Source organism: Pleurodeles waltl, chromosome 2_2 (assembly GCF_031143425.1).
Source record: "Pleurodeles waltl isolate 20211129_DDA chromosome 2_2, aPleWal1.hap1.20221129, whole genome shotgun sequence".
Taxonomy (NCBI): Eukaryota; Metazoa; Chordata; class Amphibia; order Caudata; family Salamandridae; genus Pleurodeles; species Pleurodeles waltl.
In genome coordinates this window covers 1,089,165,450-1,089,192,046 of record NC_090439.1, presented here as the reverse complement: position 1 = coordinate 1,089,192,046, position 26,597 = coordinate 1,089,165,450, and positions in this window count along the sequence as shown.

Sequence of the window (26,597 nt, the reverse complement as noted above, 5' to 3'; positions counted from 1 at the left end):
TACTGGAAAAATGCTATGTAAAAAGCCCCAAAAAATGCAAATATAATGGAATTCAATAGAGATCCCTCGAAACCAATCCAGAGTATCTAGAAACCATAAAACAAAATGTTCAAAAAAAGAAACACTCCCAGAAACCACAAAAAGGAAATCAAAGTTAAACATATTGGTTTATTACAAACCAAAAGAGATTTCCTTAATAAAAGATAAATCCCAATGCATATAGGACACATTTGTAGACACAAAACAAACCTGCAAGTAAAACAGAATACCCACACACAAATAACATTACATTCCCAAAAATATATGTTATGTTTTACTTAACCATCATAAAATAGATAGCACATACTCCATAATATAACAATATGTTACTAATGGCAGACAGTGCACATTCTGAGGGTGCTGGCAGGGGGGCCCCTGCACTGCCCAGAGCCTGGCCGTAGGCAGTGCAGCCCCCCCCCTGTTGCCCCAGAACTGCCTTTCCACCATACTTTCCATGGCAGTGAAACCACCATGCAATATTCATAAGAAGGGCTGCCCTGCTGTCTGAAGAAGGAAGACTGGACATGCTTGCCTTGAACACAGGCTTTGCAGAAGTGAGACCAAGGATCAGTTGGCTGACCTCTTGTTTGCGGTACAGAGACACAACAAGCTGCCGGAGGCCTCTCTGCAACTGCCCATCTGACCAGCACCTACTGGATTTGCCTGCACTTGCCTGAGCCATGGTGCCGGCCTCTGCTGGAGTGAGCCCAGATCCCCAAGATCCTGGACCCTTGGTTGGTACTCCTCTTGAATTCCAGGTGAAAATCCAGACATTTTGGGCTCCTCGTGAGCACAAGTGAATTCTTCATGCTGAGAAATTACTGTCTGTGAGGCCCACATGGGGAAGCTTTAGCGGTGACGTGCTCTTTGCGCCAAACAGCGACACTCGTGTCAACCTCCAATGCACAGTTCCAAAGGTGACCTGCTTCTCACCCCAACAATGACGTCCTCATGGCCCCTTGCAATGCAGAGCTCCAGCCAAAGCTCTTCCTACATACTTGGAAGCTGAGAAGGTAGACTCCTCACCAGGGCAAACCTCATCCCTGCAGCCTCCCTGTGCTCTCTCGCCGTCTGCCTGAAATTATAACTTTGACCCAGTCTAGCTTGACCAGATACCCGCCAGTGGCGCATTGTGCTTTTCTATGCTATTTTTACCTAAAACTTTAAAAACTCATGACTTATTTTCCACTTATTGGACTTATGTCCTTTTGGTGTCATTTTATTTATTGAAATGAACTCTTTCTTCTATCTTGGTTTGGGAGTATTTTTGTGCTATGTTTTTACTTTCTTACTGTTTGAGGACTGCATATATGTTTTACAGATTGTCTCTAAGTTAGGCCTGACTGCTTTTGTACCAAGTTACGAGATGGTTAAGCCCATGTTTATTTAGTGAATCTTGTGGTTCACCACAACAAGGATAAAGTTTTTTATTTGAGTGGATCTTCCACCCCTCTCAATTAATAACCCAGTTTATTACAGTGGCAAAGTAGCCTGGTCCTAAACCATTTACATTGTTTGCATACCTCACAGTAACTTACTCAGCTGCTCCCCAAAATTCCAGTTACTTTTGCCTTATTACGCCATTCAACATTAGAAAATTAAACACTGAAACTACTTTCTAAAATGCTCCTCAAGATCTCCAGGCTATTTCTTCAACATATTAAACTTCAATTCACAAGAAGAACTTTGGAAATATCAAAATAGTTTTTCACCATTTCTCGAAAATTCAAAAGTAGAGAATAACAGTTTTTGAATATATCTCTTCTACTGTGGTTACTATTAATACTATAACTGTGAACACAAATATGCTGGCCCTATACAAGTCATAGGATTATAAAGAAAACATATTCATATGTCAATTCAAGTCCTTTTTTAAATCTGCTAGACATCATAGATCGGTCCTAGCCCTGAGAGAAAACTCATAGAGCAAAAAAGCTCACAAATCAAGTCACCATATTGTGTTGTCCTGCGTGTGCTTATGTTGGTACAAAGAAGTACTTTAATCTCACAGTAAAATTAAATACTAGACAGCTCAAATAGGAATATAGTTACCGAGTTGTGATCTTGCCTATATATTCCATTGAGGTGCTACATCCCCTATGGTGCCTCTCCCACTTCTAGGAGTTTTCCTAATGTTTACGACATGTGAGATTGGAAGCAGTTTTAATTGGCGCAAGGACTTCCGATGGCAGCTGCTCATCTTCGGCAGGTCAGCCTTCTGGATTCGACATAGACGGGTGCTTGATCTCAGGGGTTGCAGCCGGTGGACCAGATCGCCAGTTTGTGTTCATATTCAACAGTTGCAGCCTCCCAGGATGGATCAGGGATTCTGCATTGGTGGCCACAATGGGTCTTCTTGCATGGCAGCCCCAGCTTCAGGCAGTGCTGCACCAGTCACTTAGCACATGGCATGGATGCTGAAAAAACGATGTTGCTTTGTAGTTGATTGTCTTGGCACAGTTCACTTCGGGAACCACTCAGGGACACCGAGAGACTCCTCATGTCGCCAAATGACTTCTGACTTCACTCTTTCTTGAAGTGAGCTTTTTCTGGGTGCTTCTAATGCTAAGAACATTCAGAGATTGTCCTCCTGCAAAGTCTCTCCTGATTCAGGGTTAGGCACTCTCATGAGAAGACAGGAAGCCAGACCTTAAGGTGCTTATATGTACTAGGAAAACCTTCAGCTACTCCAACAATAAGTGCTGACTTTAAGTGATGTGCTTTGATGTCTGGGAGACTGGCTTCATGCAGACATCAGCCCTGGTCACACAGCAACCTTTGAAGTACTCTGCAGAGCGCGTACTTTTTTTTTTGGTCTTGAGGAGCCTCAACAAAGTGGGCTGATCTGTGTCCCTCTAATAAGTGTCAATGCAGGTTCTACCTGACCAAAGGCTTAGCAGGTAACGGTAACACCAGGGGAGGTATAGCATGTCAACAGCAATATTACAGTGAAACGTAAGAACAGGCACTGTTGATTGCTTTCATGACAAAAGCCAGAACTGTGGGCCTGATTTAGATGTTGGTGGAGGAATTACTCCATCACAAACATGACAGATATCCCATCCGCTGTATTACGATCTCCATTGGATTTAATGGGATCGTAATACAGCGTAATCCATCAAGTGTTCTCCTACACTAACATCTAAATCAAGCCCTGAGTTATCACAGTCAACACCTGTGGGCAGGACAGCAGTGTCTGAGGGTTGAATAGGTCAATTTTAATTCCAATCCAGGCTACACACAGGGCAATATAGTGGATTACAGTACTCTGCAAGTAAACTGCCTTACCTGGAGCCCTTCGCTAGCAACAATGAGAATGCAAAAAGAGAAGGAATCAGGTTTTAGGGGAGGTGGTGTTAGGAACAACTCTTACTACTGATCCAGTTCCAGGGGCATTCCCTCTACCTGGAGCTCCACCATCAGGGAATCAGTGGATTTGGGCCCTCTGTGACTCTTTGAACTCACCCAATTTAAAGGAGAGAGAAAGAAATGGCAAACTGAGAAACATTCTGGCTACATTTCACAAATGACCACTACCTCTTCTTTCTCTCAGGTCGTACTTGCTAAAAGTGGCAATCCTTAAAGGGGGAGTATGAGCATTCAAGCTACACACCAGAGATGACCATATTCTCTTCTTTCTTTCAGGGTAAATACAAATTTACTGAAGAGGGTTAAACAGGGAAGTATATCTAGTTACAAACTAATCCCCACCACGTGGCAAACTCATGGATAACATTTTCTTTACTAGCAAAGGAATGAGCCTAAAACTAATTGAACTGATTAGAATATTAGGAAATATTCCAAGTAAAATACAGAAAGAAGGTTATGGCTCGGAGGCAAAGAGTAAATGCATCTGAGAAAGATATTGTATTCATTGACTTTATTACAAACCTTGTAGGAAATAAGACACTGAGAATAAACAGTAGCTTTTAGTTGATTCTATTCTTATGTCCCATGGATCAAACCTTTAATAGTAATACTTGTAAACTGATTTTCCAGACAGGGTATGTAGATCCACTGTTCAAGTTCTCAGAACTGGTTTGGGGTAGGTCCTTTTCACATGTCAATTTCTGGCCATTGCTTAGATACAACCGTTGTGTAAGGTGATAGCTCTCACAGCAGGCCACAGGTGCTGCCTCCAAACAGGAGTAACCAAAACAAGAGCAGAATGAAGTGCTAGATCTCTGCATGTGGCTGTCATCAGCCTTCTTTAAAGCAGCTATCAGGTACAGCCAAAAAGCAGGACTTGCCTAGAAACCTCCTCAACTTTAACAACAGAAAGTGTTGCCTACACCTCACTCTTTACCATCTACCAAATGCCATTGCTGAAGAAAAACTAATCAGGAGCCCTTTGCTAACAAGGACCTCATTGAATGTCTGTGGGTATCACTTGCTCCACGCCCCTCCCTTCAATGTGTGATTCTCCACCTTCCAGCCACTGGGATGCAGTCAATACAATTCCACTTTATGGGAACATCATTAGGGTGTGGGGGAAGGTGCATGAATGGTTTTAAATTCATGTTTAGGATCTATCACTTCTAATAAATGTCAGTCAAATCAATGATATAATCTTAAGCTCTAAAGCAGAAACCCTTTTGAATGTTAAACAAATACACTTCTGTGAACTTTGAAGAGTGTATCACATTTTTGCATGACATATATGCATGCCTCGTGTTAGGGCTCTAGCACCAACCCAGCCCGTTGGCTCTCCCTTGTATTTTGGTGGCTCCCTCGGCTCTAGTACAGAGGCTCAGGCATCCATTACCACCTTATACAGTCCCACTGGGAGTTGCCCAAGTCATACTGCCTTTGATGGTATCCCATCTCCCAAAGCCCTGTTACCTACAAACAGTGTGAATAGCTGTATTTCACATTTGCAGTATGTGCCTTAACTGACAGCGGGAGGGCTGCTCACAATGAAGATCCCACCCCAAGGGCGTTCCCTAGATCGGAGTTGGCAAAGGGATGTGGGATGAAAGGTTTTGGTATGACCTGTAGGAAATTGAATGAACTTGTGAAAGTGACCAATTTCAGGAGGTGTCACAACTTTGGTTACATAATTAGATAAAAAAGCAGAGCCCTCTAAACACACACCTCTTATACACCTCACTGCTAACATTTTACCCTGGTTTAACAAAACATAAAAAGACAGTCTTAAGACTTTCTTAAAGGAGAACAGTAAGGATTATCCCAAGCAAGGATCAAACCCTTTATAAGTGATGATCATTTTCTACATTAAGATCATCTCATGTCTGTCTTCATCCAAGGAAAAACTTTAGTAAATAGACCTGCAGGCCCAGATTTACTAAGGGCTTGTCTCATCGTTGCATCACGCAAGATGACGCAAACATTTAGGTCAGATTTACTATGCCACGCAGAGCCACTTTACGTGCGTGGCATAGTAAATCTGGAGTAATGCACAGCAGCACAAGTCGCTGCATTTTGTTGCTCTGCGCTGGGAAGGTGTTCCACAGGTGGAGTGTGTGTGTTCCCTTGCACCCATGTTTTTTGCCACATCCCCAGATTTACTAACACTAGTAAACCTGGGAGTGAGTCAAAATGCTACGCCTTCCCTTATGAGGTGTATGGAGGAGGAAATGCCTCAGGTGATTGCTTTTGCTCAGGAAGGTACCCCTTCCTTCACAAAAACAATCCTGCCTGCAACATAGGCATCCTAGCACCATGGTGTTAGTCACCTACCTTGGCAGCCACAAGTGCACCTGCGCAGAGGGTGTGCAGAAATGTGCCATATGTACATAAACATGGCACATTCTTGTCCTCTCCCTGTCACCCAATGCAGCACAGCAAGTTGTCTCTCTCCCTTGCGGTGGGTGACTTCTTAGTAAATCTGCCCTGTAATTTCTGAACTCCTCCTGTAAGGGAGCAGACTACAGAGCCCGGCAGGAGGACCTTTTGTACATATATTTTCATTTGTAAGTGCACAAACGTCATATGATTATGGGAAGACAAAATTAATTACATTAATAGTTTAGACACCCAGGCTTGCTGTGGCACCTCCTAAGCTCGACAGGATGAACCAAGGAGGAGAAAACTTTAATCAATTTCAGTGTAATTATTTTTACAAGCCTGCGACTGTGGTTTGGGAAAGCTCACTACAAAGGAACAATAATAGCGAGATGAAATCCCAGGGCACTGATGCTCAGCTCAGAAAGACACGGGAGGAGACAAACATAATTAATTGTAGCCGCTTAATTCTTGCCTTTACCGTCTCTGCTGTGTCAGGACCCCGGTGTTTTACTGGCACATTAATTATTGCGATGGAGTAAGTTAAAATCGGGTTTGTTAACAGTGAAAAGTGAGTGTCAGTGAATCAAACAGAGCTGGTGGACTCGCTCTAAATAAGCTGCTATATTTAAATGTTTCAAATTAGCCTGGTTGAATGTTCTGGTGGTTTTAAAAAAAAAAAATTGCAGCAGATAATGTTTTCAAATTCTTTAATTATATTTAATTACAGTGCATAGCTTTTGGATGGTCGGATGCCTTAGTTTTCAAACTCAGAAATATGGCCTTATATGCAAAGTGAAAACAATGGACCCTGTTGGAAAGAAACACTTATAAGTACTGGCAGAGATGTGCACCTGAACATACTTTTACGTTTCTTTTTTGGGCAGATTCACAAACTTCCTTAGAGGTGCGCCTGGAAAGCTGTGCAGAAGGAACAGGAGCCTCCTGTCCTAACACAGTGAAGACATCTCATCCCTGGGGAAAATTCTTATGCATCCCCTTAGCAAGTCTGGGGGTGATCTGCCCCCTTTCCTTCCTGGAAGGGGAGTTAAATCATTGACCACTTCCAGGGTAGAAAAGGGTTAGATCTAAGTTTGGGATGTCCACAAACGTGCAGGTTTGCAGAGTTCCCACACTACTATTGGTCAGCCATTTGTTGGAACACCCGTGTTCCACCCCTTAAACTGAATTTACTGCAGTTAATGTCCTACAAAGAAACCTATAGAAGTAAATGAATTTATGAACACCATGGCCCATATCATGTATTAGGTGCACTGTTTCTGTTTGAGCCACAGCGCACCTTCAAATACGTTTGCCCGGTGCAACAATGAAGAGTGCACCGGATTACTGTAAAAAAACAGGGCTTTGAGCAGATGTCCCTCCACTTTTTGCCCAATTTGGACTACTAGATGCTGGATGTCCGACTTTGATTGTGTCCTGGGCTCTGCTAACTAGCCTCAGGGCTAGTGCTCTGTTTAAAAGTTATATGGTAATTGGTGTAATTACAACTGGTTCAGAGTGCCTACCTGTAAGTCCCTAGTATATAGTAGGGCATGTAGGTTTAGAGACCTCATTGGACTAAGGGCACTAAAGTGTGCAATGCTGTGGTGTCTGCTGTCATTTTAAAGTCAGCCCTGCCTTGCAGGCTGGTTTTAATTTAGAACTCTGTCCAAATTAGATTTTGGAATTAAAAGTACTTCCAAAGTCTAAAACGGCCTTTCAGTTACATATAGGTCACCCCTAAGCTCTGCCCTAGGTGCCCCAAGGGTATGGTGCCTTGTAATTAAAAGCAGGGACATTTAAAAAAATATGTTTTATATGCCCCGGTGAGGAAAAGACAGCCCATTAAATTTTTTCCCATTGTAGCACTGCTAGCTCCATTAGCTAACATGGAAAGGCTTTATTAAACTTTATTAAAGTCTGACAGGAATAAGCTAGAACAGTGATTCAAAGCATCAGAATAATAGTTACAATAAATCCAACACCTTGCCAATGTTAGATTTGTAATAACTATTACAGGAAAGTTGTTTCAGAATTTGTCTCCCTGAAGTTACCTAAAACAGCCCTCTAGCAGCCGCTTCTGATTGGCCAGCATTGACAGACAGAGCCATGCTGCTCTGATAAGGTGTGAAGTGCCCTGGGTGAAACAAAGAGACCGTTTGGTGGGAGGAGGTCTGCTGCTGTTCCTTACCGGAAGTTAGTGCAAGGAATAATTATGCATAGAAAACCTTGCTCTCCTCGGCAAATTCAATAAGAGTCATGCTTCGATGTTTTGCACCATTTGAAGTCTATGGATGGTGCAATCCGGGAGTCCTATATATAATGTGTTGGGGTAGTTCAGGCGAGAGATTATCAGGACCAGGATAACCGTTTTCCTGGCCGCAAAAGACAGAAAAAACAAAGAACTTTAATGCCCGCAGGATCACAAAACACTTTCCAGTTACTGCACTAATCTGAGGTTGGAAAGTTAACTGGTTGTCGAACTTGACTCCCAAGTTTTTGTCTGTCTCTGTGAAAGACGCAGACAGAAGAAATCCATCTGGCCAACATGCCAACCAGTTGGTAGATGCTGCAATGTTAAAACATAAATATTTCAGTTTTATCAGTATTGCACATCACTTGTTTCTGATGCAGCCAATCAAACATGGCAGTAGAGCACGACTTGGAATTGAATACAAGATCTCCCCCATCCTCAAAAGAAAAGAGACTTTGAGTATCATCTGCATATGATACAATCTTGACTCTTAAAGACTCAACCACAGAAGCAAGAGGGGTAGGTTAAACACTAAACAAAGTTGGGATAAGGGGACCCTGACTGAAATCGCTCTATTGCCAGAAGCAAACGAGGGAAGCCACACCTCCTGTTCTCTATAGTCCAAGAAGGTGGTCAGCCACCTGAGAACCAGGCTCTTTACTCCAATCTTCAGAAGGTGATCCAACAGGAAGGAGCAGGGTACTGTGTCAATGATAGACAAGGGACCTACCAAATCAGCAAAGTCTTGCCCTTGCGTCTAGAGTGCCTTGGAGTTGTTCCGCCACCTCGAGGAAGGCCATCTCAATACTAAGATTCTGCCAGAAACCAGGCTGACTATAATAAAGGACACCGCTAGTCTCCAGATAACAGGAAAGTTGCCTGTTGGCTGATTTCTCCAAGGTCTTAGAGACTGCAGGCAGCAGAGAAATGGGCCTATAATTACTCTGCAGATTGGGTATCGGCCAAAGGCTTCTTTAGCAAAGGAAGAATCTTTGCCTGTTTCCAACCTGTGGGAACCATTGAGGAAGCCAGTGCCTGATTAGGCAGCCTGTTTACCCAAGTATTAATTACCTTTGCTGCCATGAGTAACACACTGGTGGGGCATGGATCAGCAGCTGAAACTGATTTGAGACTCTGAAGGGCTGTTAGTGACACCTCTAGAAAGATGGAACTAAAAAACGAGAGGAAACACCCCACCTCTTTAGTCGCTTCCACAGGAAGGGAGAGGTTACAAAGGGCCTGATTCAGAACTTGGCAGGCAGGTTACTCTGTCACAATGGTGACAAATGTCCCATCTGCTGAACTCTAAATCCTATTATATCTAATGGAATTTCAATTTTGGAGGATGGGACATCCGTCACCATTGTGATGGAGAAATCAAGTTCTAAATCAGGCCTTAAGTCCCTGAGCAGAGCCAGCAAGGCTGAGTTGGATGTTAGCAATTTCCCCTTGGAAAAAATGGCTAACATATTGCACCACTCTAGAGATGGTAGAGCATCTCTAAAGCAGGCCACAGGGGACATAAAGTTGTTCACTATTTTGAACACCTCACGTGTCTTAGTGCCTGCCCCTTTGATCTTGGTTTCAAAATATGCCTTTTTAGCAGTCTTAAGTGAGGCTTGATATTTCCTCAATGCCATCTAATATGACTCTTTCTCTGTCAAATTATACTCCCTACGTCACTCTCGTTTGGCTTGTTTGCAACATTTTATCTTCAAGGTCTGCTTCAATAAACCAGGGGGTGGAAGGCCTACTTCTTTCAGATTTCCGGGACTTAATAGGAGCAGTCGAGTTGACTCTCTCAATGATGCCTATGAACTTGGGTGTGGTCATATTAAGGGAGAACAGGAGCTCAGATTGCTGTATTTTTTTGTAGGGTCTAAACAATGAGGCTACCTGAGTCGTAGTTATCAGAGTAGCCTTGAGAGAGAGGGCTGGCCAACTAAACCTAATCAAATAGTGGTCAGTCCAAGGAAGGGTGAGAGGGTCACACACTTGCAGCTTATGACTGGAGAACACCAAGTCAATTCAATCCTACTACATGAGAAGGCTGGATAATAAATTGGATCAAATAATGGGAGGACAAAGTCTCCATTAAGAGCTCTGATTCCTTGTCATTGGCACAATCAATGTGAATATAAAAATCGCCAAGTACTAAAAAATGCGAACAATTTATTGCCCAAAGAGAAAGGGCATCTCTGAGAGAGTCAAGGAATGCTCCACCCAGGCCCGGGGATCTATAAATTTGGACACCATCAACAGATTGTTGAAGTGCCAAGGGAAGACAGAAACCTAAAGTTCCTTGAGCTAGTTCCTTGAGCTCAAAACCGAGCAGTTATAATTTTGTTTAAATACAGTGGCAATGCCTCCACCCCTCCCGCAAGGACGACTCACACAGTGAATTTTACCACCTCTGGAAATTGCCATTTCCAAGGCAGGAGAAAAGAGCTAGAGAGCTAATTCTTTGTCATAAAGAGAGCTTCTGGAGAATCGTGGCACAGTAAGTCAAAAAATGTGATATGCATGTTTCTGCAAAGAGCGCACCGCAAAAAAGCTCTATACACAGTTGCAGCTGTAAGAAGCAGTCACGGGTAGCAAGAGCTGTAATTTATACTGAAGCCACAAGAGTGCCAAGTGACAGTGGAGGTGTAAAAAATGTAGAGTGCAAACAGGACCTGAACGTAGAGTGGTCAATGCCTCTGAGTTATAGCAGATGTGTGTGCCGGAATCAGACATGGTTTGGACATAGTAGATGCCGCTGGACACTAATGGCACTCTGACGGGTGCAGACGTACTTTGCTTTGGCACACCATGGTCCTGGCTTTAACCCCTAGTGTGCCTTGGACGAGGTGATCTTGTCGGACGAGATCACCTCGTCCTGCTATGGGCCCCCGGGGGGAGCGCTAGCGCTCCCCCTGATGGCCAGACACACCCCTCCCCTAGGCAGGGATGGGAGGGGAATCACTTCCCCTTCCACCCCCGCCCCCGTGATCCCCCTGTGGCGTCTGATGCTCAGATTGGCACTGGAAGCTCAGCTTCCAGCACCGGATCAGAGGAGAAATGCAAAGTATTTCTCCTCCGATCACGAGGAGGGGGTCAGAGAAGCCTGGAAGGAGAGGAAGGCCTTTCCTCTCCTTTCAGGCTTCTCTGAGCATTTCTGCTGCCCGATCGCAATGCGATCGGGCAGCAGAAATGCTACTAGACACCAGGGAATTTTTGTTTTTTGTTTGTTTTTGTATTTTTTTATATTTGTAGGGAGCGACCCCTTAGGCAAGGGTCGCTCCCCCGGGGGGCGAATTGTATTTAGGCCACCATGGATTGGTGTGTGTGTATCTGTGTTTTGTTTGGAGGGGGCAGCCCGTTGGGCAAGGGTCTCTCCCCATGGAGGCACATTATTTTTGGCCATAACTGCCCCCCTTGGGGGCAGACTGGCCTATTTTGGGAGGCCTATCTGTCCCCAAGGGGGGCAGAAAGCCCACCAGAGACGAGGGAAGATTTTTCTTTCAAATAAGAGGTTGGGGGTATGGCCATACCCCCACCCCAAATAAATGGGGCCAAAGTTGTTCTGCCCACCAGTGGGCAGATTGGGCAATTACCCCCGATCCACACCCCGGGGGGACAGAAAGTCTACTAGATGCCAGGGAATAAAAAAAATAAAAGAAAATAGTGGGGTGGCGGCCACCAACCATTATGGGCCTGGTTATGCCCCCACCCGAACTGAAGGGGCTAAGAGTCTTTCAGCTCTCCCCCGCACACTAAAACATCTTATCCCATGGCAAGCAAGAGGACATTTGATTATTTTTGGTTTTTGTTTTACATTTGGGCCATGAGAGCTTGGTAACTCTCAAAATCGTCCCACTTGGAATGGTGAGGGCTGCACTTTTTTTTTTACTTTGGGACGCTGCCATGTACAAAAATCCACAAGACCTAGACACATCTGAAAACTAAATATCTAGTTGATTCCAGGGTGGTGTGCTTCACATGCACCTCCCACCATTTCCTTACCCACAATGCCCTGCAAACCTGCAACTTTGCTGGAAAGCACACATTTTCCAACATTTTTGTGATGGAAATTTCCGGAATCTGCAGTAATCCACAAAATTCCTACCACCCAGCATTGTCTCATCTATACCGATAAACTTTCTGCTGCACTTGTCAGCCTAAAAATGTTTTTTTTCAAACTGCCCTTTTGGACCCACTTTGGTTCCCCCTCAATTTCGATGTGTTTTTGGCTCTTCCCTGTTACAAACACTTGGCCCACCTACACAAGTGAGGTATCAATTTTACCGGGAGACTGAGGGGAACGTTGGGTGGTAGGAAAATAGTCGCGGTGCAGTGATCCCACACAGAAATGTGGGAATAAATTAGATTTTTCAGCTAGATTTGTGGTTTGCTGAGGACTCTGGGTAAGAAAATATTGGGGGATCCACGCAAGTCACACCTCCCTTGACTCCCTCGGGTGTCTAGTTATCAGAAATGTCTGGGTTTGGTAGGTTTCCCTAGATGGCTTCTGAGCCCAGGACCAAAAACGCAGGTGCCCCCCGCAAAAACAGCTAGTTTTCTATTTGCTAATTTTGATGTGTCCAGATAGTGTTTTGGGGCACTTCCTGTTGCGAGCACAAGGCCGACCCACAGAAGTGAGGTACCATTTATATCGGGAGACTTGGGGGAACGCTGGGTGGAAGGAAATTTGTGGCTCCTCTCAGATTCCAGAAAAAGTGTTTTTTAGCCACATTTTCAGGTATGCAAAGCATTCTGGGTAATAGAATCTAGTGAGAGCCCGACAAGTCACCCCTTCTTGGATTCCCCTAGGTCTCTAGTTTTAAAAAATGCACAGGTTTGGTAGGTTTCCCTAGGTGGCGGCTGAGCTAGAGGCCAAAATCCACAGGTAGGCACTTTGCAAAAAACACCTCTGTTTTCTTTGAGAAAATGTGATGTGTCCACTTTGTGTTTTGGGGCATTTCCTGTCGCGGGCACTAGGCCTACCCACACAAGTGAGGTACCATTTTTATCGGGAGACTTGGGGGAACGCTGGGTGGAAGGAAATTCGTGGCTCCTCTCAGATTCCAGAACTCTCTGTCACCGAAATATGAGGAAAAAGTGTTTTTTTAGCCAAATTTCGAGGTTTGCTAAGGATTCTTGGTAACAGAACCTGGTGAGAGCCCCACAAGTCACCCCGTCTTGGATTCCCCTATGTCTTTAGTTTTTAAAAATGCGCAGGTTTGGTAGGTTTCCCTATGTGCCGGCTGAGCTAGAGGCCAAAATCCACAGGTAGGCATTTGCAAAAAACACCTCTGTGTTCTGTAGAAAAATATGATGTGTCCACGTTGTGTTTTGGAGCATTTCCTGTCGCGGGCACTATGCCTACCCCCACGGGAGGGGTACCATTTTTATCGGGAGACTTGGGGGAACGCTGGGGGGGAGGAAATTTGTGGCTCCTCTCAGATTCCAGAACTCTCTGTCAACGAAATGTGAGGAATAAGTGTTTCTTTAGCCAAATTTTGAGGTTTGCAAAGGATTCTCCATAACATAACCTGGTGAGAGCCCCACAAGTCACCCCGTCCTGGATTCCCCTAGGTCTCTAGTTTTAAAAAATGCACAGGTTTGGTAGGTTTCCCTAGGTGCCGGCTGAGCTAGAGGCCAAAATCCACAGGTAGGCACTTTGCAAAAAACACCTCTGTTTTCCCTAGATAAATGTGATGTGTCCACGTTGTGTTTTGGAGCATTTCCTGTTGCGGGCGCTATGCCTACTCACACAAGTGGGGTACCATTTTTATCGGGAGACTTCGGGGAACGCTGGGTGGAAGGAAATTTGTGGCTCCTCTTAGATTCCAGAACTATCTGTCACCAAAATGTGAGGAAAAAGTGTTTTTTTAGCCACATTTTGAGGTTTGCAAAGGATTCTTGCTAACAGAACCTGGTGAGAGCCCCACAAGTCACTCGGTCTTGGATTACCCTAGGTCTCTAGTTTTCAAAATTGCACAGGTTTGGTAGGTTTCCCTAGGTGCCGGCTGAGCTAGGGGCCAAAATCCGCAGGTGGGCATTTTGCAAAAAAAAACCTGTTTTCTGTGGAAAAATGTGATGTGTCCACGTTGTGTTTTGGGGCATTTCATGTTGCGGACACTAGGCCTGCCCGCACAAGTGAGGTACCATTTTTATTGGGAGACTTGGGGGAACATAGAATAGCAAAACAAGTGTTATTGCCCCTAGTCTTTCTCTACATTTTTTCCTTCCAAATATAAGACAGTGTGTAAAAAAGATGTCTACTTGAGAAATGCCCTGAAATTCACATGCTATTATGGGCACCCCAGAATTCAGAGATGTCCAAATAACCACTGCTCCTCAACACCTTATCTTGTGCCCATTTTGGAAATACAAAGGTTTTCTTGATACCTATTTTTGACTCTTTATATTTCAGCAAATTAATTGCTGTATACCCGGTATAGAATGAAAACCCACTGCAAGGTGCAGCTCATTTATTGGCTCTGGGTACCTATGGTTCTTGATGAACCTACAAGCCCTATATATCCCCGCAACCAGAAGAGTCCAGCGAATGTAACAGTATATTGCTTTCAAAAATCTGATATTGCAGGAAGAAGTTACAGAGTAAAACGTAGAGTAAAAAGAGTTTTTTTCACCTCCATTTCAATATTTTTATTCCGTTGTTATTTTCTGCAGGAAACCCTTGTAGGATCTACACAAATTACCCATTGCTGAATTCAGAATTTTGTCTACTTTTCAGAAATGTTTAGGTTTCTGGGATCCAGCAATTGTTTCACACCCATTTCTGTCACTGACTGGAAGGAGGTTGAAAGCACAAAAAATCATTAAAATGGGGTATGTCCCAGTAAAATGCCACAATTGTGTTGAAAAATGGGGTTTTCTGACTCAAGTAGGCCTGTTCCTGAAAGCTGGGAAGCTGGTGATTTTAGCACCGCAAACTGTTTGTTGATGCCATTTTCAGGGAAAAAACCACAAGCCTTCTTCTGCAGCACTTTTTTCCCATTTAAATAAAAAAAACGAAATTTTCACTGTATTTTGGCTAATTTCTTGGCCTCCTTCAGGGGAACCCACAAAGTCTGGGTACCTCTAGAATCCCTAGGATGTTGGAAAAAAAGGACGCAAATTTGGCGTGGGTAGCTTATGTGGACAAAATGTTATGAGGGCCTAAGCCAGAATGTAGAGATGTCACTCTTCATTATACCTTGGGACATCTCTTTCTTGGAACTCAGTATGTGGTGATTTGGGGGGCTGAGGTCAAGAATGGAATTGTGGGGAGAAAGATTCTAGGAGAGGATCAGGGAGGTTGTGTTGCAGCTGTGCTGAAGGTGTCTTGATTACATAACTCCAATAAAGAAAATCCTATGTAAAAGAAGAAGAATCTTGTTGGAGTAATCTTTACATTGGCGACGAGGGGCCTGTGCAGGAGACAGGCTAAGGAACACCTTCACTAATGGATTTAACGAACATTTATAATTTCCTGGAACTTTGAAACTGAGAATTTCATACAGAACGTCTGAAAGGTAATTGAAGGCATTAAAATAAACTTGCATTCTTCTGAGACTAAGATATATTTAGCCAGTAACTTCATTATAGACGTGTTAATACGCGTGAAAGCTAAGTTCATTTTAAATTCCTAACTGTACAGCATCGCACGCACCCATCTCACGCTGTTCGCCTTCCGTCAGGAACTACGAGCTGTCCTGCACGCGGCCTCTCTGCACGCGCGTATGAAAATTGGATTTGTTTATACGCGCTGCCATAACTCGTGTAACGTTGTCTTGGTTACACGCGCGTTGCCCCCGCAACTACATAGTTTCGAAACAAAACAAGCTCCATCGCGTGCGCCGCTCACGATCATCACCACACGTGTTTACTTAACATTCATAAAATAAAGTAATAAGTGGATAATCTTACCGGGTTTCCTTTCTAATCGTCAAGCAATCCTTTCATCGTCCTCTGATTCCCTCGAGTAGGAAGAGGAAATACAAAACATTCAAAAGGAAATACAAAACAGTGAAGAAAGACTACGCGATGGATGGAAAAAAGAAAAAAGGAGACTGAAAACATATAGTTGTTTTTTTTTTCAAACTGAAAAAGCTAAACATAAATAAATTGTTTTTAAAAGAAAAAAAAATGAGAGAAACTTGTTGTAACAAGAAAAAATATATAACAAAAATAAGAAATATATATATATATATATAGAACGGGAAAATGGGAGATCAAAGCATATCTGCGCCCCCACCATTCCTGGCAACCCGAGGAGATCCACCTATTCCCTGGAAACAATTGAAGAAAATTTTCAACACGTTTATGTTGGCAATAGGTAGTGACCGGTATGCCCCGCCAAGACGCCAAGCTATTCTGTTGCATCACCTTGGCATTGAGGGTAGAAGAATATATGAGAACCTACCGGAGGTATCTCTAGGGATGGGAGACGGCCAGCCTACTAATGTGTTTGACATGTCTGTACAGATGTTAGATATACAATTTACTCCAAAGACTAATCTTGTGTTACAACGCCACAAATTATTTTCAAGAGTACAGCAAAGAGACGAGGATATTGCATTTATGTAGCAAGTCTGAGGGGCCTGGCGTTAGCTTGTGAATTTGATCAATTACTAGATTCTTTAATAAGAGACCAACTTGTGAGGTGTGCGCATGATAAAATGATACGGGAAAAATTATTGATGAAAGACCTGAATTTAGAAGAAGCTATACGGATTGCTAAAAGGATGGAGCATGCAGCTGTGTGGCTACAAGAGATGGATGCGAGCCCAAAGCAAACGGAATAAAGGGTTGTGGTGGAAATCAGAAACAAAGAAGAACCACGTGGCATAATGGAGTGGAACAAATTTAATAAGAATTTTTATGGAGTGAAGGCGAATAAAGAGGAGAAACGTAAGATACAAGAATGGAGAGTTATAAAATGTTACCATTGCAATGCTCCAGGACACATAGCTTCCAGTAAGGCATGCACTGCCAAGAATGCTATTTGCCGTAATTGTGGGAAAAGGGGACATTTTGCCAAACTTTATAGGTTCAAGTCCAATGCAGGAAACAAGATGGTCCAAGAAGTTCAAGACATCTGTGAGACTATGAAAGACTTAGGGGGTTATTACAACTTTGAAGGAGGTGTTAATCCGTCCCAAAAGTGACGGTAAAGTGACGGATATACCACCAGCCGTATTACGAGTTCCATAGGATATAATGGACTCGTAATACGGCTGGTGGTATATCCGTCACTTTACCGTCACTTTTGGGACGGATTAACACCTCCTCCAAAGTTGTAATAACCCCCATAATCTTTACTGTCCATGGGGAATTGATTTCTCACAACTGTGAAGAAGTTACAGTTCAAGGAATCAAAGAAGAGAGCACTGAAGTACTAGAAAAACCGCATATCCAAGTAATGCTGGACGATGTACCAGTCAAGCTTCTGGTGGACTCAGGAAGCTTGTTTACTCTCATATCAAAGGAAGTGTACGATTCCAAATGGACAATTCTAGAGCATAAGAGCCTGGCAATTTCTGATATAAGAGCTGTAGGATACGCTGGAAAGAAAATAGAGATTATTGGAATGTTCTGGATGACAATCTACTTCAAAGGAAGGATCATTCGAGGGAAAGTGTACATCACAGACTACGGGACAAACCTCTTAGGTTGGCGCCATCAAAAGGACCTAGGTATAATTTTAAACCCCAACACGAAAGAACCTGTGTTATTTACCAAGGAAATAAATATTGATGTTGTGACCAAATCATCTCAACATGATTTGGTTGCGAAGTATCCTGAGGTCTTTTCTTTGAAATTGGGCCTTGTGAAAGGGTTTGCTCATAAGATCATAGTGAAGAAAAACACTACACCTGTAGTTCACAAAGTAAGGAACATTCCGAAGAATTAGAAAAATTATTAAAAGAGGACATCATGGAACCGATCGAATCTTCAGAGTGGCTAGCTCCAGTGGTGGTTGCACCAAAGGAGGGTGGGATGATTCACCTGTGCATTGATCTTAGGGATCTCAACAAGTGCATGTGGGTCGACCGGCAACCTCTACAAAACATCAAAGAGATGTTGTCAGTGAGAGTGAAAGGCAATGTATTTAGTGTCCTGGACATGTCCTCTGCGTACCACCAGATAAATTTACATGTTGATTTGCGACATTTAACATCCTTTGTAACTCTGTTAGGAGCCTTCCGATATAAGAGGATACCTTTTGGGCTTGCCTCCGCGGTCTTTCAAAGGATAATGGAGCAAATCTTTGGGGACATGAGTCGGGTATTATGTTTCCAGGACGACATATTGATAGTGGGGGAGGATGAATCCGATCACGACCTTTTATTTCATGAAGTAATGCACAGGTTAAAGAGAAATGGCCTAACAATTAAGAGAGAGAAGTGTCAAATTCGTAGGCAAGAGGTGACATATTTGGGACACACGATAAACAAGTATGGGATTAGGCCCAAAATGAGTATTGTGTCTGCGATTGAACATGCACCCGAACCCAATTCAAAAGAAGAACTAAGATCATTTCTGGGACTCGCAGAGTATTGTTCTAAATTTGTCAGGAATTTTACTGAGATAGTTGAACCGTTAAGAAAACTTATGAAGAAAGGGGTGACGTATGAGTGGGATGAGAGTTGTAAGCACTCCTTCCAAGAATTGAAAGACTGTATCTTAAGAGTTCCTACTTTGGGAGTATTTGATTCATGTGCCAAGACTTTTCTAACCACAGATGCTAGTAATGTAGGTGTTGGAGCTCTACTGACTCAGGTTAAAGAAGGTGAGGAGCGCATCATTGGTTTTGCGTCCAGGAGACTACAAGGTGCTGAAGTCTCGTACTCTGTAATTGAGAGAGAGGCCCTAGCCTGTTGTTGGGGAGTAAACCATTTTAAGTTTTATTTGTTGGGTTTACCCTTTAAACTGAAGACAGACCACAAACCACTAACCTATATTTTTTAAGGGAGGGCGTGGACTTTAAGGTGGTATTACTCCGCGTATTTCCAAGTGGTTGTTGTCAGTATTGAGTTACAACTTTTCTGTGGGATTCGTAAAAGGGAGTAAAAATGTTGTGGCAGACTATTTGTCTAGAGTTCCCGTGGATGAAGGGGAATTTGTGGAGGAGGGAGTAAAAGATGTTGTAGGAACTATTTTAGGTGAGATGGCTATAACAGCACAAGAATGGGAACATGCAGAAATCATTGATCCCATCCTGCAGTTTGTAAAGGAGAGGGTAGTGAATGGTTGGAGAAATAGTGATGAACGTGATTGTGATTTGGTGAGGTATTTCAGAATTAAGGATCAATTGTGCATAGTTAATGGAAGATTATTGAGGAGGGATCAGCTTGTTCCTCCTGTTAGCATACGTAAACACATTATAGAAATCACGCATCAAGGGCATTTGGGCAGGGGAATAATGAAAAGGAAAGTGAGGCATTCATTTTGATAGCCTGAGATGGATAAACAAGTGGAAGAAGTGGTAAAAAATTGCGTTGCATGTGCCAACAGTGATAAAACCAAAGTGTTGAGACAAGTTCCTCTGGCACCTGTGAAATTTCCCAATGGACCCTGGTAGAAGTTGGCTGTGGATTTCATTGGACCAATATCTAGCCTGGGAGTGAGGTGCAGATATGTACTTGTGTTGATAGATTATCACTCCAAATGGTTTGTCACCAGGATGGTAGAGCATGTGAAAACCTCTGTGGTTATAGAGTTCTTTGAGGAAGTATTCATGGAGGAGGGAATACCTAAATCCATAGTATCTGACAATGGTGTACAGTTTGTATCATCAGAAATGACAGAGTATCTACAAAGAGTTGGAATTGTGCATGAAAGGGTGGCACTCTTCCATCCACAAGCCAACGGTTTGGTGGAGAGGGTAAATCGATTAATAATGGAGAACATACAATTATCTTTGGCAAATCAGCTCCCTTGGAAGAAAGAATTAAGTAAGATGATATGGACCTATCGAACAACTCCCCATTCAGTAACAGGAGTATCACCTTTTGTGTCGCTAAAGGGTAGAGAACCTGGTGTGTTGGAATGTCCGGTGTGGTTAAGGACCAATAGAAAGGTGACAGTTAACAGAGAGTCAATAAGGACAAGGGTTGAGAAAATGCAGGAGAAATGTGCCGTGCACTATAACAGAAGGATGAATGTGAAGTCTTGTCATATACAGAAGTGTGACTGGGTGGCAGTGAGGAAGAAAGGCATTGTTCTCAAAGGGGAAAGCAAATACTTTCCTCCCCAACGTGTACTAGATGTGAAATTTTTTTTTGTAGTTCTAGACAATGGTTCCACATGGAACATGGGGTGTGTTTGCAAAATTTATCGCTGATATACTATTTAATGTTCTTCATTCTTGTACATAGTTGTTTGTGGTATATTCAATGTTCTTTTATTTTTATGTTATATTGAAAGGGGGGAGGTGTGTAGAGATGTCACTCTTCATTATACCTTGGGACATCTCTTTCTCAGAATGTGGTGATGTGGGGGGCTGAGGTCAAGAAAGGAATTGTGGGGAGAAAGATTCTAGGAGAGGATCAGGGAGGTTGTGTTGCAGCTGTGCTGAAGGTGTCTTGATTACATAACTCCAATAAAGAAAAACCTATGGAAAAGAAGAAGAATCTTGTTGGAGTAATCTTTACAGAGAACTATTCCAAATTGGCAAAAAAAGGCTTGGCACAGGAGGGGGTAAAGGCCTGGCAGCGAAGGGGTTAAAATGCTGGTGCTCTGCCCCCTTGGAAAGCTGGAGTGCGCACTAAACCAAAATGGTGCCTCCAGCTATGCCAAACAATAATGGGAGAAATGCCCGTCCCTCTGGGGAACGTGTAAACAAGCAAAAAGGAGTAATAAGGCTCCCTCCCTCCACAAAGTAAAACAGAGCAAAGTTATCAGCAACATATTTAAATAAAAACATGTAAAACATTTAAAAACACACTATAAATTCATCTTGCCTAAGATTTACTAATATCAATCAATCAAAGGCATTTGTATAGCGCACTGCTCACCCGGAGGGTCTCAAGGCACTGGGGGGGGCGGAACGCTACTGCTCGAACAGCCAGGTCTTGAGTTGCTTCCTGAAGGCGAGATGGTCTTGCGTTGTCCGGAGGTGGATGGGGAGGGAGTTCCATGTCTTGGCTGCCAGGTAGGAGAAGGATCTTCCTCCGGCGGTGGCTCTGCGGATGCGGGGGACGGTGGCGAGAGCGAGGCTGGCGGAGCGGAGCTGGCGGGTGGGCTTGTGGAAGGTCAGGCGGCTGTTGAGGAACTTGGGGCCCAGGTCGTGGAGGGCCTTGTGTGCGTGGGTGAGGAGTCGGAACGTGATTCTTTTGTTGACGGGGAGCCAGTGCAGGTCTCTCAGGTGTTCGGAGATGTGGCTGTGTCGGGGGATGTCCAGGATGAGTCGTGCTGAGGCGTTCTGGATCCGTTGGAGTTTCTTCTGGAGTTTGGCGGCGGTGCCGGCATAGAGGGCGTTCCCGTAGTCCAGCCGACTGGTGACAAGGGCCTGGGTGACCGTCTTCCTGGTCTCGGTGGGGATCCACCGGAAGATCTTTTGAAGCACGCGCAGGGTGTTGAAGCATGAAGATGAGACGGCGTTGACTTGTCTGGTCATCGAGAGGGAGGAGTCCAGGATGAAGCCTAGGTTGCGAGCGTGGTCCGTTGGCTTGGGGGTGGCTCCCAGGGCGGGGGGCCACCAGGAGTCGTCCCAGGCGGATGGTGATGATCCCAGGATGAGGACCTCCGTCTTGTCTGAGTTCAGTTTCAGGCGGCTGTTCTTCATCCATTCGGCGACGTCTTTCATCCCTTCGTGTAGGCTGGCTCTGGCGGCGTCCGGGTTGCTGGTGAGGGAGAGGATCAGCTGGGTGTCGTCGGCGTAGGTGATGATCTTGAGGTTGTGTTGACGTGCGATGGTTGCGAGGGGGCTCATATAGACGTTGAAGAGGGTGGGGCTGAGCGATGACCCTTGTGGAACTCCGCAGATGACTTCGGTGGCCGCTGACCGGAACGGGGGGAGGCGGACTCTCTGGGTTCTTCCGGCGAGGAATGAGGTGATCCACTCCAGGGCCTTCTCCTGGATGCCGGTGTTGTTCAGGCGCTGTACCAGGGTGCGGTGGCAGACAGTGTCGAACGCTGCGGAGAGGTCCAGGAGGATGAGGGCCGCAGTTTCCCCATTGTCCATTAGGGATCTGATGTCGTCTGTGGCTGCGATGAGGGCGGTCTCCGTGCTGTGGTTGGCTCGGAAGCCGGATTGCGAGTGGTCGAGGGATCCGTTGGTCTCGAGGAAGGCGGCTAGCTGTCTGTTGACGGTCTTCTCGATGACTTTGGCAGGAAACGGGAGGAGCGAGATGGGGCGGTAGTTCTTGAGGTCGGAGGGGTCTGCAGTTGGTTTCTTCAGCAGGGCACTGATCTGGGCGTGTTTCCAGCACTCCGGGAAGGTGGCGGTGTTGAAGGAGGCGTTGACGATGTCACGGAGGTGGGGTGCGATGATGTGGTCGGCCGTGTTGAAGATGTGGTGTGGGCAGGGGTCCGTAGGGGATCCGGAGTGGATGGTGTTCATTGTGCGTGTTGTGTCTTCGGTGCTGACTGGGGTCCAGGTGCGGAGGGTGGCGGTGGAGGGCATCGGTTCGGTGGTGGGGTTTGTGGTTGGTGGGCCGAAGCTGTTGTGAATGTTGGCGATCTTGTCGTGGAAGAAGGCTGCGAGGGAGTCGCAGAGGTCTTGCGAGGGAGTGATGTCATTGATTCCGGCGTCGGGGTTGGAGAGCTCTTTGACGATGCTGAAGAGTTCCTTGCTGTTGTGGGTGTTGTTGTCCAGTCGTTCCTTGAAGGCTGTCTTCTTTGTGGCGCGGATCAGTTGGTGGTGTTTGCGGGTGGCGTGTTTGAGGGCCGTCATGTTGTCTGTGGTCTGGTTGGTGCGCCAGGTGTTCTCCAGGGAGCAGCAGTTCTTCTTGGAGGTGATGAGCTCGTCGGTGAACCAGGAGGCTTTCTTGCTTCTGCGTCTGCTGGGGGGGTTCTTCTTCAGTGGTGCGAGGGCGTCTGCGCAGTTGGTGATCCACTGTGTGAGGTTGTTGGCGGCTTTGTTGGGGTCCGTTGAGCTGGTGGGGGGGTTCTGACTGAGGAAGGTGGTGAGCTGGTCGCCGGTGATCTTGTTCCAGCTCCTGCGGGGGGTTTGTTGAGGGTGGTGGTGGGTCGTCGTTTTACTGAAGCTGAAGTGGACGCAGCTGTGGTCAGTCCACTGGAGATTGGTGGAGTGGCTGAAGGTGACATATTTGCTGGATGAGAAGACTGGGTCAAGCGTGTGGCCGGCGTGGTGGGTAGGGGTGGTTACCAGTTGCTTGAGTCCGAGGTTGGCCAGGTTGTCCAGTAGAGCAGTGGTGTTGCGGTCCTTGTCGTCCTCCAGGTGGAAGTTGAGGTCCCCCAGGAGGATGTAGTCGGTGGAATTGATGGCGTGGGGGCTGACGAAGTCTGTGATGTCTTCGCTGAACTGTGTGCGTGGTCCCGGTGGTCTGTAGATGAGGGTGCCTCTGAGCGTGGTCTTGGGGTTGGTGTGTATCTGGAAGTGGAGGTGTTCGGCGGAGGTGAAGGTGTCATCGGAGTTGGTCGTGATGCGGATGGTGTTCTTGTGGATGATGGCGATGCCTCCTCCTGTCTGGTTGACGCGGTCCCTCCTGGTGATTTTGTAGCCTTCTGGGACGGCAATGGCGACGTCGGGTGCTGAGGAGGCGTTCATCCAGGTTTCCGTCAGGAAGGCGATGTCTGGTGCTGTCGAGTCGAGGAGGTTCCAGAGTTCGACGGCATGCCTGTGAACGGAGCGGGTGTTGAGCAGGATGCACATCAGGTGTTTGTTGCTGGGGCTCGGTTTAGTAGGTGCAGTGTTGGGTCGTAGGCTGGTGAAGCGGCAGGTCAGGCAGGTGAAGGGTCCGTGGGTGCGTCTCGGGGTGGCTCGGTAGCAGGCGGTGTTTCGGCCAGCGTTGAGTGCGTGGAGGGCTTTGGCATCGTAGCTGTGCAGGGTGTGCTGGCGAGGGCGAGGACCAGGGGGTCTGGCGCTGGGCGCTGTCCAGGCACGGACAGGCGCAGACGGGCTTACCTTTGGCGCACCTTCGGCGCTCAGTCGGTGCTCCCGCTGCGCGCGTCCGCTGCGCGGTCGCTCTGGGGGCGTCATAAGTAAGGAGCCGGGAGGGAGGAGCAGCTGGGTGGCGGGAGCGGTCCGGCGAATGGAATCACAGGGGGGCGGGGCCGCAGGGAGGCAGCGGCTGGAAATCCCAAGAAGCAGCGGGCAGCGGGAATCCCAGGAGCAGCGAGCGAAGGAATCTGCAGGCAGGAGGCGGCAAAGGCAGGCAGGAGCGGCAGCAGTGAGTGGGGCGACCAAGCCCTGTGGAGGGCTGAGCGGTAATACTATTGGTCATATTACTTCACTGTTATGTAATAAATTTATGATACACACTTTTGCCGAAGGATGTCCTGGCGCTGAAACAACAAAACATAACATTGTAAAGACTCAAAATGGACAAATGTAACAACGATTGTAGTATAAAAAGATGTGTTTCGAGTTTCGGTTAAAGCAATGGTAAGAGAAGATAGACTTCATGTCTTCAGGCTATTCACAGGTAAAGCCAATATTAATGTTAAATTCCGTTGGGGCAGACTTTTTCCTTAAAGGAGGGATTATTTATTCAAGAGAACATCCTTGACTGCAACTTCAGGAATTGTTACTGGCGCTGAGAAATGGTGATGTGGAAGTACACCTCAATCAAATAAAGCCCTAAAGAGGGGCAAGGCTAACCACACATTAGGTGGGAGAGTTTGAGCTCCAGGGCCGGGCCCTCCTAAACGCCCATTAATCCATCATAAATCACTGCTGAATTAAGTCTGATATTGAGGAAATCCCTTCTGATGATGGTGGAAGGGGATTTGAGTGCACCCACGGCATGTGAAATGAACCACTCCCCGCAAAAGCTCCTGAATCAGACGGCATGAGCAAGAACCAAGAAGGCCCATCAGACCGGATGGGACTGAGCAGCTGCTTGTGCTGAAGATCAGTGAAAACACTGGCAGAAGTGGCAGAGGGACGGAGGACAAGACCAGACGTGCACTGTAGAAGGTAGTGGTACAGCACAAGGTGCATTTGCATAGGGAAACCCCAAGACAAGATGAGGCAGGCCCTATCCCATCTTCTTGATAAGGATGTGCAACCCTAGGAGAACGCAACTGGGCATCAGGGGCAGGTATTGCATGGAGATTCGGAGGCTCTGGTCCCTGAATGAATTAGGTGGCTGCATTAGAGGCCCCTCCTGTCTGCATCTGAGTATCCTGGACCTTCCGATTACTAGAAACATCAACCGCTGTGGGAGGCGGTGTGTCTGGGGACCTGAAGGAAGAGTGGAGCAATCCCCACCACTATGCAGTCTTACCAGCAGACGGGGCTGGGGGCCTGCAACTGCTGAGACTACAGACTGCATTCCTAAAGTGGCAAACAAAACCTGACAGCCCAGCCACGTGGGGAGAGAAAGATGGAAAGAACCAAATAGTTCCCATAAACCAGGTGGGACGGTCACTAAGGACTCAGACTATTGGGGCACTCTGCCCATACCTCGCTGACCACGCACGATAATGCCCTTTGTTGGGAAAGAACTGCATGAACTAGGTCACAGAGCCTTCAACCACAATTTGCAGTAATACAGGGCTTTGGAATGTCGCTCCCTCATTCCGACAAGCCTGCGGAGTGAGTATTCCCAAGGACTCCTAACATCAAGGTCAAGCCCAGACCAATCAAGGAAGCAGTCCCCGGAGAAACTATTCAGCAAAGAAAAAAGGGGGAGAAACCCACTACTAATGCGCCAACAGGGTGAACGAGACCGAGAATTCATTGTACGACCTGAGACCAACATATGACACTGCACAAGTACAGCTTGGAGCTCTCACAGAACGAATAGCCAAGGTGAAATACAGGGCCTAAGATGTGGAGGGAAGAAACAGGTGAAACGTGAAAATATTTTCGAAAGAGGGAGTGCAGGGCAGTGACATGGTGTATTTTCTGGAATCCTGGTTCAATGCTGAATTGGCACCCCTAGGCTTACCTACCTTTTTTGCTCTACAAAGAGCACACAGAATGCCAAACAGATGCCCACCTGGGAGATTATCCTAAACAGTGGCAGCAAAACTCTAATATTACCAGGACAGAGATATCCTCCTGCTGACTAAACTGTTGCAGTACAAAACAAGAGGACCTCCTTCATGGCAATGGAAAGATCACTCGGGTAGCTAATCTACAATAAATGTTAATGTTCCCAACCAAACAAAAAATGTTGACATTTTTTAAATCCATATTCTTTACCAAACTTACAGAAGTTTGAGGCTGGCTAGAAACTTACAGGAGTGACACTGGCACCCATCCAACAAAACCCTTTCCCCACCAACCATCCCCAAAGCAACAACAAAACAGGAGGCATGCACCAACAAGTGTTTGTTAATCGACCAGACTCCTTTTAGAGAATGACAAAGCTGCAGCCGCTCTGGCAACTGAGGAGATAGGCAAAAAAGGACAACTGCATCTGAAAAACAA